This window comes from Ictidomys tridecemlineatus, chromosome 11 (assembly GCF_052094955.1).
Source record: "Ictidomys tridecemlineatus isolate mIctTri1 chromosome 11, mIctTri1.hap1, whole genome shotgun sequence".
NCBI lineage: Eukaryota > Metazoa > Chordata > Mammalia > Rodentia > Sciuridae > Ictidomys > Ictidomys tridecemlineatus.
This window is the reverse complement of record NC_135487.1, coordinates 112502726-112523451: the sequence shown is the minus strand read 5'-3', so window position 1 is coordinate 112523451 and position 20726 is coordinate 112502726. Positions and strand designations below refer to the sequence as shown.

The 20726-nt window shown below is 36.7% G+C and overlaps 1 long non-coding RNA gene and 1 pseudogene across 1 annotated transcript; one reads left to right on the top strand and one right to left on the bottom strand.

Moving 5' to 3' along the window:
- The first annotated feature begins 1413 nt into the window (after positions 1–1413).
- On the top strand, positions 1414–7698 carry LOC144367767 (uncharacterized). Its single transcript, XR_013427276.1, has 3 exons — positions 1414–1727; positions 2167–2443; positions 6249–7698. It is a non-coding gene; the product is annotated as an uncharacterized LOC144367767 (long non-coding RNA).
- Positions 7699–12137: 4439 nt separating this feature from the next.
- LOC144368647 (dual specificity protein phosphatase 4 pseudogene) lies at positions 12138–13306 on the bottom strand (annotated as a pseudogene).
- Positions 13307–20726: the final 7420 nt, after the last annotated feature.

Here is a 20726-nt window from a genome sequence, read left to right as displayed (position 1 = left end):
AAAAATGTTAGGAGTCCTCAGGCAACATAGAAGCTTTGTATTAAAGGAATAAAAAGTGGGGTTGAGAATAAAATTTCAACAGTTACAAAGTGTGTTAATTTTCTGATTATTATGAACACTGACTACATATGTTGTTTTGTAATTGATATATACTATTGGTTTAATTAAATAACATATACAGCATTAATTCTAATTAAATATCTTATTCTCAAAATTATTCTTTTTCATGCTAAACTTTCTAAGTGAACTTCTGATTTTAATACCTTTTTTTTTGCTTCCACAGCCTTTAATGGAATTAACTGTTTCTGATAATAGGGTTTTGATATTGAAATTGATAACATATATACATATAATAGACAATGGAGAAATAAAAATGCATGTTCTCAGGGAGAAATTGGAGGTTACATTGCTATGTTCCATATTTCATCAGATTTTTTTTTCTGTTATGGAAGTTGTTTTTCATTCACACAAAAAGGCAGTTTATTCCTAAAATTCTTTTAGCAAATATGGGCTAACTTTGCTTTAGCATCCTGATAAAGGGCAATACCTCCCATATTTCTTAGGATACAAGACATCTTTTGTTTATCAGTAAACCAATGTGGATCTAAAGTGGAGGTATCTATGTTATAGACTGAAGTGGCTCTGAAAGGAGACTAAAAGTTGTAATAGAAGAAAAATGCTGGATAAATTGTGTACTCTCCTTGCCCATAAGGACTCTAATAATTATCTGTCTGTATATCATTGAACCATTCCTTTAGGCCTTAAATTTATAGAAAGAGGAAACTCTTTGTAAACATCCAAGTTAAAGGAAGACTGTAATAAATGATTGGCACCATTGACAATTTCAGGTAGGATTATGTCATATAAATTTCTACTTGAAAACAAAGAGGCTTGAGTACAGCCTAACAGTGTATTTTCTTTTTTACAGTGTATTTTCTTTTTCTTTTTTTTACATTCTTTAAAAAATATATTTTAATTTTTTTTAAAGATAGAGGGAGAGAGGAGAGAGAGAGAGAGAGAGAGAGAGAGAGAGAGAGAGAGAGAGAGAGAGAGAGAGAGAGAGAGAATTTTTAATATTTATTTTTTAGTTCTCGGCAGACACAACATCTTTGTTGGTATGTGGTGCTGAGGATCGAACCCGGGCCGCACGCATGCCAGGCGAGCGCGCTACTGCTTGAGCCACATCCCCAGCCCAATATATTTTAATTTTTATATAACAGCAGAATGCATTATGATTCATATTCCACATATATATCACAATTTTTCATTTCTCTGGTTGTATAGAAAGTAGAATTATACCATTTGTGTCTTCATATATGTACTTAGGGTAATGATGTCCATCTCATTCCACCATCTTTATGTTTCACCACCTATTCATAATACTAATTACATGACGGGAAATGTAGAAGAAAAACTGGCTATGTTTTCTCAAGCTTTGAAACACTGTACTGCTTCTCTGCAAGTTGTGAGGATATATATTTTTAGCTGGTAAATATCCATAACAATGGAAGTATTATTACTTGTTTGGAAGAAAAAAATAAATGAAATAGATGACAATTTCCACATGTAATTTCAAATTAATGAAATTTTCTTCTCCCTCTTTTCCTCCACTCCTTCCTATTCTCTATGTTATGTCTATTTTACCTACATAGCAATGTATCTTCCAGTAGGAAAGAAGGAAAAAATCCTGTATTAATTTACATATCAAAGTAAAACAGAAAGCCTGGGTAAGTTTTCAAGTGAATTGTCAAGTTGTTTGTACATGTGCACCTTGCTTTGTATTCTATTCTCCATTTTCTGCATTTGATAATGATTGGAAATTGCAAAAGAAGGTACCATAGAGCTTTATTATTTTCTAACTATGAAAATAATTTAAAGTAAATTAAATATAGAATAAGTGATTAAAGGATGGGCTAACTGAAAAAAGAAAAAAAAACATTTGGTCATTTTTCGGAAATAAATTTTGGATAAGTGAATCAGGTATTTATTCAAACTTGTATGTTGAGTATTTTTGTTACATTGAGCCATGCAATGTATACCTTTTATATTACTAAATTTGGGATTTGAGCTATCCTGAGTATAATATTGAAAAGCTAAAAAAGCCAGTGATACCTGTGTATCTACTTGTTTCCTTTTTGACTGTGTTCTTTTGTTTCTTTGTTTAAGGATTAAAACTAGGTGAGCTAACCATGACTGGCAACACACAGGCTAACAGTATCACCGACAATAATGACCTCAGGTCCATCAATTCCGGTGTTTTCATTGGCAATTTAAATTCAGCCATTGTCAAGAAATTTTACATTAAAGCCATTTTCCAAAGTATGGGAAAATAGTTGGATGCTCAGTTCACAGAGGTTATGCATTTGTCCAGTACATGAGTGCACAGCATGAAGAGCTGCAGTGGCTGGGGAAAATGCCTGGATCATCCCTGGTCAATCGATGGGTAAGCCGTGTTCACTTACATATTGATCATTTCATAAATTTATAAAAAAAATTTAAATAATCCTTCAGAAAATTTTTTTTGTGTCCTTTTGTGTAGACTAATGAAGCTATTAGTCTACAGCTATTTCCTAGAAATAGTTAAAAATTAACACAAACAGTGACAAAACAAAAACTATAATCATTATCATGAAACTACTACCATTACCAGCAGCAACAACAAAAAAACCTTCAATAGACCTCCCAGTGTAGAGACATGGCCACTTCCTTGGGGAGATAAGAAGTCAACCTGTGTTTTACACTTGAGTGTTTTAAGTGTTTGTATGAGTGATTTCGGGTTTGAAATACAGAGGAATTTGCTGGCAGATTTAACTGAATCTAAAGATACAGCCACCAATGGTAAGGATGTACCTATGCAATTTCACAGGAAAGGACATATTTTGCTGGTCAAGAGATACTATTATGTATTTTAAGTGCTACAATAGGTACATGTCCTCTTTTCTGGCCCTGAGTTTATTGCAGCAGCCTGCAAATTTCCTTCCTTTACTTCTGATCTTCAAGTGCTGGTAGCCTTGATAAAATAATCAATGATCACAGGACAACTCAAATATTTCTACTTAGTAAGTCAGCTTCCTAGGAAGCAACTTTACAATGACACAACAACATATTACCTCTTGTAAGTCTGAGACTGGTGGATACAGTCCCCAGCTACTTTGGGGGAAAAATTTTGAAAGTTATTATATTTCTCCTTTTATTATAGAAATAATTCAAAGTAGCTGTTTGAATTAATAATTTTTTAAAAGGTGACAGCAAAAGCTGGAGTTGTAGCTCAGGGGTAGAGCATTTGCCTTGCAAGTGTGAGGCACTGGGTTTGATCCTAGCACCACATAAATACAAAGTCATTGAGTCCATATACAGCTGAAATAATTAAATAAATAAAAGGTGGCAGCAAAATATCCTTGAGGCAGATTCTACAGTATGTAATTTTCTATAAGTATATTCTTTCCATGCGTGTGGCAGAAACACAGCTCATTCTGTAAGAAATTAAAAAAGGTGGGGGGGGCGCTGGTGAAGTTCATATAGTGCTTATGTTGCAAGCACAAGGCCCTGGGTTCAATCTCCAGCACCAGAAATTTGAAGGAGAAAAAGAAAAGGGGAAAACCTCAGTCATGTATGACTACCACTGCCTTCCAATTTTTTTCTAATTCAAATGAAATCCATGGAGAACCCTGTGAGGAAAATAGAGTGAAAATCCATAAAGGGAGACAGAAAAGAAAGGAGAACAGGTACCTATTGTAGCACTTAAAATGCATAATAGTATCTCTTGACCTGCTGACCTAAGACCTTCAGAATTGACAGAGAATTCATCATAGGGTTAGGGTTATGAAAATAACACTATATTCCTAATGGTGAAGTAGAAGAACATGGAGAAGGAGGAGGAGAAGGAGAGAGAAAAGGAAGAGAAAGAGGAGAGAAAAAGAAAAAGTAATGAAGAAAGGAAGGTGTGCTGTGTCCTTGGAAATCTGCCAGGGGCTCCATTGGCTTCCAAACTTCTCCATGATTCTAATAAATATAGTCATCTCCCCCCTCAATACAATGGCAGCCTTTCCAGAACTATGTCCCACCACCTTGTGCTCTCTGCCCTGAAATTACAATTCTGCATTTTTCTCTATTGCTGGCTCCTTCACCAACAAGTCTTCTAATCTAATTCAGAACTTAGGAGAGAGAAAAAAAACTCATTCTTCAAAGTGTTTTAAAAAATTAATTTGGAGGTTATTAGATTGAGATCCCTCCAGTACTGTGGCTTCCTATTGAAGTAAAACAACCCACAGCTCAATGAAAACAGAAAACAGAAACTCAAGATTAATCACTAGACACCAACAATTAACTTGCAACTAAGAGCTTTGCAGTTGAACCAATCAAATATTTTGTCTTATTTCATTAGCACCTTAATTATTTCTCTGCCACCCATTGAGTGGAGTCTTGATCTTCTACCAACTGAGCTATTAACTCATGAATCAATGCTGGTCAAATAACTATTTAAAATTTTAATATGACTACTTTTTCTTTGATTCAAACAACAAAATCCTCATCTTCCTATTCCTTACGTTAGCCAGCATCGTTTTCCCCTGAATTTTCATTTCTTATAATCTGTGCTGTGAGGAAAAGAAACAAAAGCCCCTGAAATACTACAAGGATGGACAAGGGAGGATATGCCAAGAAAACCCACATCTGGTGTGCTTTGAGAAATAGCCCTGAATCTGCATACGCAGATGCACATTTTGTTCATGGAATATGGTACAACTGTCCTGCACTGTTCTATAGCCTTTGTTTTGCAAGTTTCACATTGTTATAACACTTGAACCTAGATTTCCTCCCCTTGGTGTATAATCAGGGAGAAAGGTTAAGAATCCAACCAAACAAGCAGGGAAGTTTCACCAACTTTGCATTTTTAAGTCAACAGATAATATTTTATGGTTATTCATGGGGCACAAAATGATAATTTAGTACACTTACACAATGTGTAATGACCAAAATCAGGGCTGTTACCATTTCCATCCCCTAATAAACTCAACAAATTTTTAAAATACTAATTATGTTTACTGAACACAAAATTATGTTATAATTAATTATAGGTATCTATGAAATTCCCATATACTAGAAATACAAATAATATCCTCTTAAATAATACAAATGAAAGAAAAAAAATCACAAAAGAAAGTGGAAATTTTTCAAACTTAATGACAATGAAAGGAATGTATGCTAAAATTTGCAGCCAAAGTGGTACTAAGAGGAAAATGTAAAACTTCATGTTGATGTCAGAAAGACAATTTAAAATCAATGATCTTAATTTCTATCTTAAGAATCTAGAGAAAGACAAGCAAATAAAATCCAAAGTAAACAGGACAAAGAAATCATAAATAGCAGAAAACAATCCAATAGAAAACAGATAAACTACAGAAAAAAAATCAAGTTTTTAAAAAGATTAAAAAAACTGAGAAATACCAAGCAAGAGTAATTGAGAAAAATGACAGAAAATACAGATTATCTTTAGGTGGTATACATAGATTCTACAAACATTAAAAGCATTATGTCCAGAAATACAATAACTTAGGTAAAGTGGACAAATCTCTTGAAAAATAGATTTCCGAAGACAACAAGATTATCCCTCTATGAAAAAAATTGCATTTATAATTTAAAAAAATTAAATATTTTGGGTTTTTTAAGTTGTACCTTTATTTTAATTATTTTATGTGGTGCTGAGGATTGACCCTAGCGCCTCGCATGTGATAGGTGAGTACTCTACCGCTGAGCCACAACCCCAACCCATAATTTGAAAATTTAACACAAATAAAATTCTAACTCTCAGAGATTTCACAGATTGAATTCTTTCATTTATTTAAGGAGAAAGTGATACAAATATTCACAAGTTAGAAAATAAAAGGAGAAAAATAAATCTCCCTACTCATTTCTTAGGTAGATATAACCCTGATACCAAAACTAAATGGAACATATCTGATGCCAAAAGATCTGATAACAACAAAAAAGTATGCACAACTCTTTCTCATAAACATATGTGCAAAAAAATCCTCTACAAAAGCAAGCTAAATCCAGACATATGTAATAGGAATAATACATCCCAACCAAGTGTAGTTTGGGAATGTAAAGTTTGCTCAAAACTGGAAAATTAATGAATGTAATTTACTTCATTAACAGAACAAGGAGTATATATAATAATTTCAATAAATTTTTAAAAAGTATTTGACAAAATTGAAACTCATTCCTAATTTTTTTCTTTTGCAAACTAGGAATAGGAGGAAATTTTTGTCACCTGACACAATGTGTCTATGAAGAACAAACAACTGATACATTTAGTAGTGAAATGCTGAATGTTTCCCACCTAACATCAGGAACAAGGTAAGGGTTTCCCTCCATGTTCACTTACTCTAATGCTGGTCATCTTAGTCCACAAAATAAGGAAAAATAAAGATAAGCTGAGAGGAATAAGTGTGGAAATGAAAATAGGAAACTACTTTCATTTGAAAAAAATCCTAAAAAATCTTCTTCAAAATGTTATTATTATTTTGTGATATTGACAGGGTCATAGGATTAAATGTTAATGAACAAACATGCAAAAGTGTTGACAAAGGAAGAGAACCTGCACAGCGACGAATTGGAAGACTTTAATGTTACCAAATATGTTATTCTTCTCTTTACATCTGCTAAGTTTCCAGTGTTAGTTGAAAAACTTCTCCCCAAAGTCAATGTTATACAAATACTTCTTAAAATTATCAATTAGTGTTTATTTTTTTAACATTTTGGGCTTACATCCATTTAGAATTTTCTTTTTGTCTGATGAGTCAGTGCTCCAGCATTATTTCCTTCCAGATGGACATCTAATTTTGCCAGAAGAGATTTTTTTTAAGTTATCATTAGCTCCACTGATTTGATATATCATTAGCTTATTTGTTTATATGCCAATATAATCATATTTTTCAAGTTCAAGGAATAGAATGTTTTATTCAGCTTTGTTTCTGTGACCAAAATACCTAGCAAGAACACCTTAGAGGAAGGAAAGTGCCTGTGCAGCTAAATATAAATGGAATAGTTTGTCATACATTCTTTACTATCTGACTCCTTTTGTGCACCATAATATTTCTGAGATTTTTTTATGTTATTACTCGTATCAGTAGTTTATGTTTTTATTGTGGAGTTTTATTCCATTTCAAGGATTATGATAACTTGTTTTATCCAGGCACTTGTTCATGGACATTTTGATTGCTTCCATTTGGGAACTACTCTGAGCATAGCAGTTCTGAAGTTCATGGGAACATGTACTTTTCTAGTTTTATGCATTTATGTCTGGTGACAGCATTGACAGGTCACATGATTAGTGTATGCTCATCTTCATAAGCAGCCACCAAACTGTTTTTCAAAGTGATAGTAACATGTATCCCTCTCAACAACAGAGGATGGAGCTGCAGTTGTTCTAAATCCCTGCCAACACTTGGCATTGTCATTTGAATTTTAGACATTGTGATGGATGTGAGTTGGTCTTCATTCTTGCTTTCCTGATGACTCGTGCTCTTGAGCAAATTTTCAGGTGTTCATTGATGTTGAAATATTTGATCCTTCTTTAAGTTGCTTGTCTGACTATTGCCAAGTTTGAAGATTTCCAATGACCATAAATCTTGTCAGATACCTGAATACTGTTAATCTATAAAATATATTATTATTACTAATATTGTAAATATTATATGTGACATCTTTTCATTTTCTTTTTCTTGATGGAATCTTTCAAACAGCATAGTTTAAGATTCCCATAATGTTTGATTTATCCCTCTTTTACCTTAATAGTTTGTCCTTTCTGTGTCAGATACAAGAAATCATTGCCAACGTAAAAATTCAAGACCAGAAATTTTTTCATCTTAGTTTTATTCTCCAAGGTTAGAGCAGCTTTTATTTCTAATCCAGAAACAATGGATTAGCACACTGAGAGACCAAACTGAAGTCTTTCTCTAAATAGAGAACAAGGGGTAACAGCATCTATAACAAAAAGATAAAGAAGTATAAAAGGGAAGCTAAGGTAAATGATTCCAAATCTGACTTGTAGAACAAAAACAAACAAACAAACAAAAAACCCCAAACAAAGAACACATTGGAGGAGCACACACAAGAAAAAATAACATAAACATAAGAAAAATGTCTTAGCTTGTCTTCAGATCAAAGACATACAAAATATTAAAGAAAAGTTAAATCACACATACATGTGTACACACACGCGCACACACACACACACACACACACACACACACACACACAGGCATACCCCAATAGAAATTTAAAGTGTTTAAATTTAAAGTGTTCCAGGATAAAAACAAAGTGCAGATTCTGCACAAAATTACATATGAATTCACAATAGTAGTACATAACGAAAAATACAAAGGAAGATCTTATTATGTTATAAAATTACTAATAATATAACTGTGGATTTGACAGCAATTTTTTAAAAGAGGTGCATAAAATAGAAGCATGAGGTAAAGTATGTTATTACTAATCTCTTTAAAAAGTTTCACGTGATGCTAACAGAATTGCAATAGTTGGAGAAAATGGTAACAAATTATTGTGTAGGAAAACTGTTACCCAAAGCAATTTTTACTACCCCAGAAAGCATTTCAAACCCATGTAAAAGGGAAATATGAACTGGCCAAGGCTCCAACTGTTCTTTTCACCATGTGTCAAATTGAGAAATCACCAACTGGCATGTTTCACGGTTGCTGTTTATTTATGTCACTATGTTCATGGCTGGTCCCTAAGATCTGAGTTGGCAGAGGCAGAGGCTCTATGTATACAGACCAACATCTCTAAAATATAGAAAAAAGTGTATTTTCTCTTTTCTTATAGTAAACACAGAATTACCTTTGTTTACCAAAATGTGTGTGGATATTTGATCCTCTAACAGTCAGTTCTCTAGTAGATACCTCTGGGGGTATCCTGACAATAGGGTTATATTCCACAGTTTGAGGGTGAATCTTATGAGGCTGCAGTCCACTTTGGATGTGAAATGCAAGCATAAAACCTTATTTTAGGGGGTACTCCTATAAATTTGTAGTCCACCAAAGAGGACCTGTGCTTCTGTATATGTGGGATGTGTGTGTGTGTGTGTGTGTGTTTTTGTGTGTGTGTATTTGTGTATATTTACATTTCATTTTATGTTTATTTATAAAATAAATATTTTATAAAATAAATATATATAAAATAATATAAATCAATATTTTATTACACACACACACATACATATAGCTGGTAGGCTATAAATTGGGGTTCCTAATGCCCTCCTTAGGTTTGTTTAATTTTCTAGAGCAGCTCAGGGATACACTTGTGTTTGTAATTTCATTGGTCTATCAACAAAAGATATTACAGAGGAGACTGATGGGAAGCCAGATGAAAGAGAGCACAGGTAAGGGCGAAGAGGCGCAGAGCTTCCCTGCCCTCTCCAGGAATGCCACTCTCCAGGAACCTCCCCATGTTCCACTACCTGAAAGTTCATTGAAATCATGCCTATTGAATTCCTATGAGTAAAACTGAAAATACTTTAGATGGAAGTATGTAGTGTGTCAATGTCTAGGTCAATCCTGACATGCCTGGTCATGTTACTGGAAAGCAGAAACATGTTCTGTGCTGGGCAGAGTATTGAGTCCTTGACAGCCTGTAGATTTCCAGATTTGGGCAGGTGGGGAGTGGTGCTTCTTGTAGTAGACTTGATATGTGTTGGGGGTGAGTTAAAGTCAGAGCTCTAAATTAACAGTCAGCCTGAGAAGGGCACCTGCCAAGGCATTTGCAATAAGAAATAACTGCCACTATTCTATTGACTGTGTCCTCCTTTCTCTAGGGAGCAGGCATTTTAGGAAGTGTCTACAGTGGGCCTGCAGGAGAGATGAGAGGACCTGTCCAAGAAAGAGCAGTGCCCTTCATTCTTTTATTGGTTTATTTTTCTTGCTGTTGTCTGCAATCCTTGTATTTTCCAGGGTAAGGATAGAAAAATATCTTCAATATGTAAGGATCAGAAAACCAAAAAAGACACCCAAGGTGAAAATAAAACCTAATCAAAGAGATGTAAAAATAAAAAAGCTACCCCTATGTATTCTGTAACATCAGGTTTTATTCTAAACAGTGCATCTTTAAGATACTTCCCTTTGCTTTACTCTTGACAATATCAGTGACTGCTATTTTCTTTAGGCAAAGAATAGTGTAATCTACTTAGAAAATTTTACACACACACACACACACACACACACACACACATATATGTGTGTGTGTGTGTGTGTGTGTGTGTGTGTATAAAATTTTCTCTATATTGACTAAACTAAAAGTAATTGTCCTTTGAAGTTGGGGTTGTGACTCTATGTTGGAGAGCTTGCCTGACATGTGTGAGGCCCTGGTTTGATCCTCAGCAACACATAAAAATAAATAAGTAAAATAAAGGTATTGTGTCCATCTACTACTAAAAAGCCGTTTAGGGGCTGGGGATGTGGCTCAAGTGGTAACGTGCTCGCCTGGCATGTGTGCGGCCCGGGTTCGATCCTCATTCTCTCTCTCTCTCTCTCTCTCTCTCTCTCTCTCTCTCTCTCTCTCTCTCTCTCTCTCTCTCCTCTCTTTAAAAAAAATAAAAAAATAAAAATCTGTTTAAAAAAGGGGAAAAACACTATTGTCCTTGATGAAAACTTATTTTAGGTTTCATCCAATAAATTGGTAGTCCACCAAAGGTTTTGATTGTGTGGTTGTCATTCTCATTCACTTTTGTGTATCAATTCTTTTAAATAGGAATTTGTCTTACATTTTCATTAGTAAGTAAATTTGCTTTTCCTTCAAATCTTTGTCAATCTGATTTTTAAAAATAAGCTTCTCTTGTTCTAAAATTGAGGAAATCATGTTATTTCTGTTGAAATTATAGTCCCTTATGAATCTTGTAGGCAGAAGTGAAAATGAATGATATTGAGTCTTTCCAAGAAAAATCAATTCAAGTCTCTTTTTGTGCATAACAGCATTTTAAATTATCCTTCCAATAGATCTTGCACAGCTTTCTAATTTTTTTTGTCTAAGTATTTGGTTTGTTGTTGCTATTACAAATGGATCCTTTCTTCCTTCACATCTTGTGGTAGTTGCTGTATGTGTAGCAGTAGTGATAATAATAGAAAAAAATGTACTGAATATTAACCATGTGCAAGTCAATTGTTCTAGTAAGGACCTAGAAATATCCCCTCAGAACTCAAGTGTTAAACAGGTAACCATGTTCAGAGGTGAAACAGTTGGATTACAACAACTGGATTGATCCATTTGATGAATTAAAAATTTGAATGAACTATTGTTTGGTAACTGTAAGCAGGTGAGTCATGATGGGAGGAAGATAATATTTCTGCCTTGGAGCCAGCCAGTGGTAGTCTAAACACTCTGAAATTGTGAAACAAAGTAAATCTCTCCTCTAAAAGTTATTTTTTCAGGTATTTTTCATCAAAGCTCATTAACATAGCAATGTTGTGTTTTAGGTCAATCAACTCAATCTTCACAAATAAGGCATCAGTCAAGTCTTATATGTAGAGAGGAGAATACACTCTAGTAATTATATTACATAATTAATTACATATAATTACATGTAATTATATAATATAATGCAATTATATTACATTAAGGGATATATTCAAGATATTTCCATAATTTATAAATTTCTAGGAAGGATAGAGACCTCTGTTTGGATGCTGCACAGCTAGAAAAAAAAATGGAGTGAGGAGAAAGGTCCAAACACAGCACAGAAATATTCCAGTGGACACTACTCCCCAACTTGTGCCACTTAATACCTTGCTGCCAGGAACCCAACTTCAGAGCTTGATCAGGATACTCACTGTCCACAAGAACATAAATTCCCTACATGTCATTCCTACCCTGAATCGTCCATATGCACATGTAGGTTTGTCTCACATGAATTCATCTTATTGAAGAATCAATGCCAACTGCAATCCTTACTCCAGATGAGACTGGGAAACTGCACTTATATATTATCAGTCTATGCAGTAGTAGAAGGTATGATAAATGGAGAAAAAGACATCTACCATAGTAGACATTAGACTCATTATATACCCTTGATACAAATTTATATATTGTTCAGTCCCACAGAGGCATCCCTGGCAGCAACCTTAGTTTCAGGGGTTAGGTGAGTGGCTCTGAGTGCTGGGGGAGGTAAGGTTGGGGTTGTGCTGGTCCTGCAGTCTGCTGGGGGCCAATTGCAAACCCAGAGAGATAGGGAAGCTGAAGTCAAACTGTGAGGTAAGGGTGGAAGTGGGCTTGCAGTACCCCTAAGGGGCCTGAAGGGCTGGCGGGCCTGGAGGGGCAGGATGTGGCCAGCACCTGGGACAGCTGCTCCATGCAGCTCAAGGCCTTCTCCAGCCTCAGCTGCTCCTTTATCATCTGCTAAGCCAAGCAGATGGTAGCAGAGCAAAGGATGCCCTCCTAGCAGTGCACCATCCCTAGTCCTTCACTGCACAGTCCTACTCCATGGCTTCCATGAACCAGGAGCCCATGTTGGACTTGTGGTTGTCATCCACCAGATGCGTTTGTACTGGTAGCATCCTACCATGTGGTTTGGGCATTCAGAGCCATTCATTAGGACTGTGATCCCTAGGGCATGCAGCATGTCTCTCCAGGCAGCCTGGAAGGCACCATGGAAGTAGAGGAACTGAAGAATCTCCAAGGGACCCCACCGCCTGTGCAGAGCGGCTCCAGTGGAGCTGCAATGCAGGTGAAAGGACTCCATGGCACTGGGGAGAAGTCTGCCGGGGTGCTGGTTTTGGAACAGAATTCTGGGTAAGCAGAGGAAAACTTCTTACAGCCATGTTTGAGCAAGCAGATGTCTCTTCACTGGGACTTACGATGGAGTGTCTGCACTATTAAAGTCAAGGTGAGGTCCTCCCTGAGCCCCTGGAGCCTGAGCTCCACTCAAAGTAGAGGATGACAGCCAAGAAGAGACTAGAGCACAAGAGGGCGCACTTCCCCCTGAGCGTGCAGGATGGACTCCAGGATCCTGGAGCCCTTGGCCCACCTATTTTCCTGGGTGTTGTATCAAAGAAGGTGGACAGAACCTCTGACAGGAAAGGTGTGCAAAAAGTCCAGCAGCAAGCGCTTGCTGGCGCTCCCCAGCCCCAGGGTTCAGGGGCTGCCACTGCTGTCAGCCCAGCTGCCTCCAGGCACTGCAGTCTCCACCCCGCCCACATAACCCAGGGCAACCACCACCTCCCAACCTCTTTGCCTCTGAGGCCACCACAGCTACAGCCTCTGCCTGCTTCATAGGCTTTTTGAGCACACTGCGGTCCATCTCTCCCAGTTAATCAATCATCACCATGGAGTGTAGAAACTGGGGCGACAGATAGTCACCCAGGCCAGCCAGCCAACAGGAATGGGCGAACAAGGGCTAAGAGAGGGAGCCTTCAGAAGTGACCGCCAACTTGGTCCTCAGAGACTTGGGCGGCCAGAACCCTATTGGGACCCCTTCCTCCTGCAGCCTTCAGGTTACAAAGCAGCCCTAGCAGCCTCAGGTGCCTTGCACACGCTGTGTTTGGACAAGGGGGATGGTAGCACAAGTGTGTGTGTTGAAGGCAGAGAAGCACTGGCTCACCCCTGTCATTGCCTCAAATGTGTTTTGCTGCTCCTGCACCTTGAGCTGCAGCCTGCTCATTGCTGTTCTTCCCCCAGCATTGCCAGAGCTCTGTGCACTGCCTCCACTTTTTCTTGGAGGAAGTTTGATAGCATGAATAACTAAGATATAGTCCTTTCCCTTTCTTTCTCTTCCCACTCCATCCTGCCTCTCAGTGACAACACAGTCAAGATCTTCACCTGACCTGTGCACATCTTCAAGACACCATTCAGCTTCTGGCCACTTGCACATTTGCCTGCTATGGTGCTGCACTCTTTGTGATTGCACGTTGGTAATTGGTATAAGCTACATCCACTGGCCCTGGACTCCATGGACATATCTACTCTAAGCAAATTCTTAATTATTATTAGAAATAAATTAGTGTTAGTGCTTCTCAAGTTGCATGATCAGAGTCAACACTGATTTAATCCCTATGTCTTTTTCTAATGTAAGTAGGTGGAATTAGAAGCACTTCTTTATGAACTACTTCATCGGCCTCCTATTGCTTTTGATTTGTTGAATCTTTGTTATCTGTCAGCTCAAAAGCATTTCCAATTTTCCTTGTAATGCTTTTCTTTACCCCATATATATTTTTTATAAAAGTCTTTGCTTTATTTGAAACTTCTGATGATCTTTGAGTTATTTTTTATTGTTGACTCAAAATTTAATTTTTATGTTCAAATCATCTATTCTCAATAAATCCTTGAGGAAATTTTGAGTCTTGATTTATGATTGCATTTGTTATCTTGCTTTTCACGGCTTCAGAATACCTGAGATAAACTTTTTTTCCTTGTACTTTTTCTATTAATTATAGACAGTGTTTCCAATTGTATATATGGCAGTGGATTTCCTTTAGTTATTGTTAATATTTCTCCATATAATTCTTTTACTAGGTCCCTGTTTATTTTTTGTATATGTTTTATACGTATTTTCACATGCATATTTTTTGAATATTCATGTTTATATATATATATATATGTGTGTGTGTGTGTGTATATATTCATACCCTAACTCTAACCCTTATACTACACAATATTTAATAGTAACCCTAAATTTACCCCATTCCTAAACCTACATTAATACAAAAGCATATATAGTAATATGAATATTCTCACATACTTATATTCGAATATGCAACTGATAATCATATACAAAAGTATTTATATAAGTTCACATGTAATTTATATGTGCACACCTTTTCCTATTTCAAAACACATATATTTCTGTGTATTGCAAATTTCTACATGTATATTCTTATGATTATTCATGTTTTTCAATATACCTATTCAATTCCTAATGTTCATTTGTATTTTGACTTGCATTCAATTATCAATGGTATATTTGCATATGTATATTTGCTTTCACAAATTAAAAATGTGTCTTCCTACATCTCACATTAAACTCTTCCCAGTTTCAAAACATCAAAATTGCACATGCACTTTCTTAAAATATTCATATTTTTCAGTATAAATATTCATTCCCTTACTATATACCAAATTTAATACTAACCACAGTTTTACCCCTATAACTAACCTACATTCAGATAAAAGCCTATATCCTTACATGAATATGCATATATATTTTCCTTACATACACATCAATGTTATATTTGCAGAAGTGTTATTATATTTCATATATAAAATTTATCTTTACATTTGCATATTAAAAATTTGTACTTATGTCTCATATTAACACTTCCTTATTTCAAAACATATATTTATGTTATTTTTTATGCAAATGTTACCATGTACATTCCTAGGTGTATTCATGTTTTCAATGAATATATTTATTCCTTAAAAATAAACCTAAATGTACACAAAAATTTGAAATCGATACTAACCATATATTTACTTGTATACCTAAACCTAACTTAAAATAAATGCATACATAAATTTTAATATTCATTTGTAAATAGTTATGTATACGATTATCAATGGTATATTTGAATATGTATAAGTATATATTCATATATATAATTAATCTGTGCAGTCCTATTTTTAAAAATCTGTATTCATATGTGTCACATTAAAACCTTTCTCAGTTCAGGGCTGTGGCTGTGGCTCAATGGTAGTGCACTTTACTGGCATGTGTGAGGCACTGGGTTTGATTCTCGGCACTGTATATAAATAAGTAAAATAAAGGTCTATCAACAACTAAACTTTTTTTAAATAATAAAAAATAAAACCTTCCCTAGTTCAAAACTTATTTATATTTTCATACATGTATTCATGGGTTATTCTAATGAGTATTCTTGGTTTTCCATATGCATTTTTTTCCACTAACCCTAGCCCTTACCCTACAGAAAATTTAACACTAAACCTAAATATAACCGTATACCTGAATCTACATTAATATAAAGCATGCATAAAATTGTGAATATAAATGTGTAATAAGACTTATATATTCAATTATCAAAAATATATTTGCATATATAATATATATGCATATTTATTTGTGCATTCACAAATTTAAAAATGGCTACTTTCATACCAGTTTATAAACACCCCCACTTCTGCTTTTGCTCATCTGATCCCATCCTCTCAAACTTGAAACCTATTGTCTACTTATTTTCTCTAAAATAACCATGTCCACCTGTAGGTTTTTCCTGATAGATTATCTGCAGCTGAATATCAATGTGAACACACTGTTGACAGGCATGCAATTAAACATATCAACATTAGTCGAGATATGCTGAACACACAAAGGCTAGTACATAAATTCATACTTACATTGGATATCCACTCTTCCAGACTTGTACTCTTCATATATGCACCCTCTCCATTCTTCTGCGTCCATCACTCTCTAAGGGAAACACAGAACCACAACTTTTGTTTCCTTCAGAGAACAAGAAAACCTCACACTTCCCTGGTATTTACCACCTAAGTATGAGCTTAATGAATGCTTGATTTTATACTTTGAAAAGCACTGGCTTACTAGTCTAGAAACTCGGTGGACAGGGCCCATATTTGTTTTGTGTCCAACACCCAACAGTATGCTCTCAATAGCGTTTCAATAAAACGATAAATAAATGACTATAATATTATTTTTTAAAATATTTTTTTAAATGGGCCTGTATCTTGGTGCTGAGAATCGAACCCAGTGCCTCACAAATGCCAGGCAAGCGCTCTACCACTGAGCCACAACCCCAGCTCCAAAGATATTATTATTAAGCGATTCTGTCACTCAGTTGCTGCACCACTACCTTCTGTGTCTGATAGATAAGATGGAGGAGGCTGGGAGAGGCTGAGTGGAGGGTCGGGGCAGCGGGTCGCTCCTAGCACTGTCCAGACTTAGAAGATCCCAGAGGAGTGCAGGTGGACCTAAAATCGACAACACGTGTGTTAATGAACACAGGGACCTCTGCATATTTGCATTTGTCAAAATACACCTTTGAGGGAGAATTAACCAGTGACAAACCATCAACTGCGTCTACACAGTCAACGAAGAAGAAAGCCAAAGGGGGAGATGAGCTTTCAGAGTTTGACTGAAGCAACTGATAAAACCACGCAGGCCAGGCCTCCAAAGGATGGGAACTTAAAAGTGCCATCGCACACCATCGGGCACCACATCCAGCGGGTTCTGAAGCCTTGTGCTTCCCGCCCAAATTTGCAAGTTTCCCGCCCACCCGCCTGCCTATCCCGGATGTGGCCCACGCCTAGCTCCGCCCCCCACGCACACGCACGTGCTCCGCACTCTCCAGGACCCCGGAAGGCCCAGGCGCCTGTGGGGAACACAACCCTCAAGACCCGCCCGAAAGAGCAGTTCCAAGGAGTTGGCTTCTGGGCCGTCCTTCACCAGGTGACTTCTCACTTTCCAAGCCCTACTGCAGTGAGTCCTGCGCCTGTGCCCGCGTCCATTCCTCTGAGGGTCTGCTGCTCACCTGGAGAGCTGGTAAGAAGCCCAACAGGTGGCCCTCCATGTGGCCGCCATAGCCTCCGCCCCGCGCACCCTGGGTACACAGCCTCTCCTGTGTGCTGCAGAGGACGGTGGCAGCGCCATGCAGGACCCTGGGAGCGCAGCGCAGGATCCTGGGAGTGCCACAGAAGACCTGGGAGTGCCACGCAGCTGGGGGGCTCCTGCTGAGAGGACTTCACTGGGAGCTGCAGCTGGGTGTCAGCCTCCAGGTGAGTCTGGGAATTCTTGGGTGGAGTCCTGGAATGGCTACTCTGTTCTCAGGAGTCCAGCTCAATTCTGTTGACTCTAGTAATGAATTGGGTTAGACCCTGAAATCCCCTGACCTTTCCCTGTTAGCTGTAGGCCAAGTGAAAGCCTCTGAATGTTAGTGAGTTGAAATGACCAAAGACTGAATGCCCCCAAGGATGTTTCAAGGAAACTATGGGGAGTAGATGGAACCCATGTGTTAAGGGGGACTCAACATCAGTTTTGAGTGATTTCATGATGTAGTATACCACTAACACAAATATTATAATAATATCAAAATAGAAGCATTAATATTATAATAATAACAAAATAGAAATACAAAAAAGAAAGACTTTGTATTTCTATGTGCTACCCTAAGGAGTTTATACATATTTTCTTATATAACACAACAACTTTATTAGTAGGTCATGTATGCTGGAACTTAGAATGGTAATCAGCAAAATAGAGAACAGAAGTTGTATTATTTTCTAAGTAACATCATCAGAATATTATTTCCATGTAAATTAATCCTGGTGCTTCCATTTTACAAGTGTGTCCCCCTTCAGTAAATTCATTCTGAACTACAAAAAAGTTGAGTTTGGGTTGTTTTTTTCATAGAAACTCCAACAAAGCATGTTTTTATGAAGGTAATATTGTGTCTTGAGTCTTCATGAATACTGATTGAGCCACCTGCTTTATGTGCCAACTACTCCTTACACTACTGCAGATAAAGGTTTCTAATCTCATGGAGCTTATATTTTAAAAGGAAAAGATAGGCAATAGATAAAAATCAGGTGGTGATCACTGCTAAGGCAGAATGCCAAGATCAATGCTAAGACACTAGAACAGTGTCACATCATAGGGCTTCATTGATTTTGCCCAGCACCTTTCCTGTTACCTAAGTCCTAGGCTAGAGGCCTATCTCTGTGGGTCCACAAAAATCAGAATTGACCACTTGCCCCAAAAACCAAATGGAGATTACAATGGGGAAAGAAGGAAATAAACTTTAATAATCATTGTACCTATATTTGGAAGACAAGTGATGTCAAGTGTCTCAATTCTGTCTTTCAGGAAACTGATGTGAGTTTTACCTTCAGAGGAAGAACTGGGGTAGGAAACAAGAAGTATGTGTAATAAGCAGTGTTGGTCAAACTGTGGTGTGTTTTATGATTTTCTTGAATTCTGATCATACCACATGTTATTGGTGTTGAGGAAATTGCCAGCTATTCAAAGGGCAATTTCCACTTGCTTCATAGAATACTTATCTATTAGATCTGTGATTCTGGGATGTCCTATTCATTTCCCATGGGCCTATATTGCTTCTGCTGAGAGAAGGCCATCTCTTCAGGGTTGATCTGCCTCCAGGACTAACTGTACTAAAAGTAGGGTAAAGACTGAAGACTTCTGGGCACCACTCCAGGTTCCTGGAACAGGACATAGTAAAAGAAATTGGTCTGTAGAAAATATCTTAGTTTTTCTGACCTTGATGTCTTCAGCCTTGAAGGAAGTAAATTATCAGATGTAGTCAAATATTCCTTAAATGATTAATAGGCTTATGCTTCTGTAAATTAGTAGAGCAGTTATGGAAATACTATGAGGCTCCTCAAACAAACAAACAAACAAACAAAAAACACTGGGGATGTGAGTCGGTGATTGAGCTCCCCTGGATTCAATCCTCAGTACCAAAGAAACAAACAACAAAAAAGTATTGTTAAATGTTTGAGGGTTTTTTGGAGCATTTTGAAAATCTAGGACCTGTGATTGTTAAAACCTTGGGGAAAAGAGAGGACATTTAACAATGAGCAAACTAAGACACAGAACATTTAGGAAACTAGTTCAGTATTTTCTAGTGAGTCAGCATTAACTTCCAGAATGAAGTCTAGCTCAACTCTTTTTTCATTCCTTCCTAAGGTTATACAGTCATGATGCTTTCATTAATTCTGTTTTATTCCTCTACAAAAGGGTAAGTCCTCTAACAACAGCAACCCAGTAGCATTAACAGTAATCAAATCATGCCTTTGATAGTTCTTAGCATCTTCAACCCCAACCCAAACAAACATGATTGAAGTACAGGATAGTGAACAGATTATGTGTGGTATCCACTATATCTTTGGTTTACTGAGTTACAATAGAATACTAGCTGGCAGCATCTACTGAGTCAGATATGAAGCTTGAGTAAAAGATGTGACCATAAGGGAAAATGCGAGAACTCTACTTGCATACATAAACTTAAACCTTTGGGCTAAGGTTAGGATTAAGTCAGTGCCCTTCACTGAGTTGAAAGCAATTTGAGTTTTTACTTTCCAAGAATGAAAAACTACATTTGACTATGATGTAATTATATTTCTGAGGCATTAAATTTACTTAATAAATGTAAAACCCAGAAAACGCAAGAGCCTGAGAAGATATACCAAGGAGAGTGTACATTCAAGTATAGCAAGAAGTGTTTTCAGCATCTTGTCCAGTCACCTCTGAGAATTGTCATTCCCTTTCAATACTAAAGGTAAGGTCACACAATAAAATATTTTCAAATAAATCTTTGAGGACACAGGTCAGAGATCGTAGATGGCTCTGCACTGAAATTTACCTGTGTGTCTTGTTTGACAGAGCAGTTCTTGTTTTCCTTTTTTGTTCATTTGTGATACTTACTGGGAGTGAATTCAAGATCTTGCACATATTAGGCAAGCACTCTCTTACTGAGCTACATCCCCATCCCTTTATATATTATTTTATTCTACTTTATTGAGTAAGGGTTAATGTGTTTAATTTGCCAAAGCTGGGTTTAAATTCATGATCTTCCTACATTATCTACTTTAGTAGCTGTGATAACAAGCATGTGCCATTGTGCCCAGGTTTTTTTTTAATTTTATTTTGTAATTGAATTCTTTTGCAAATTAGTCACATCAGTTTTACCTTTTGTTCTCTGTCCTGCCTGAAACCTTGTATATAATCCACCTTGCTA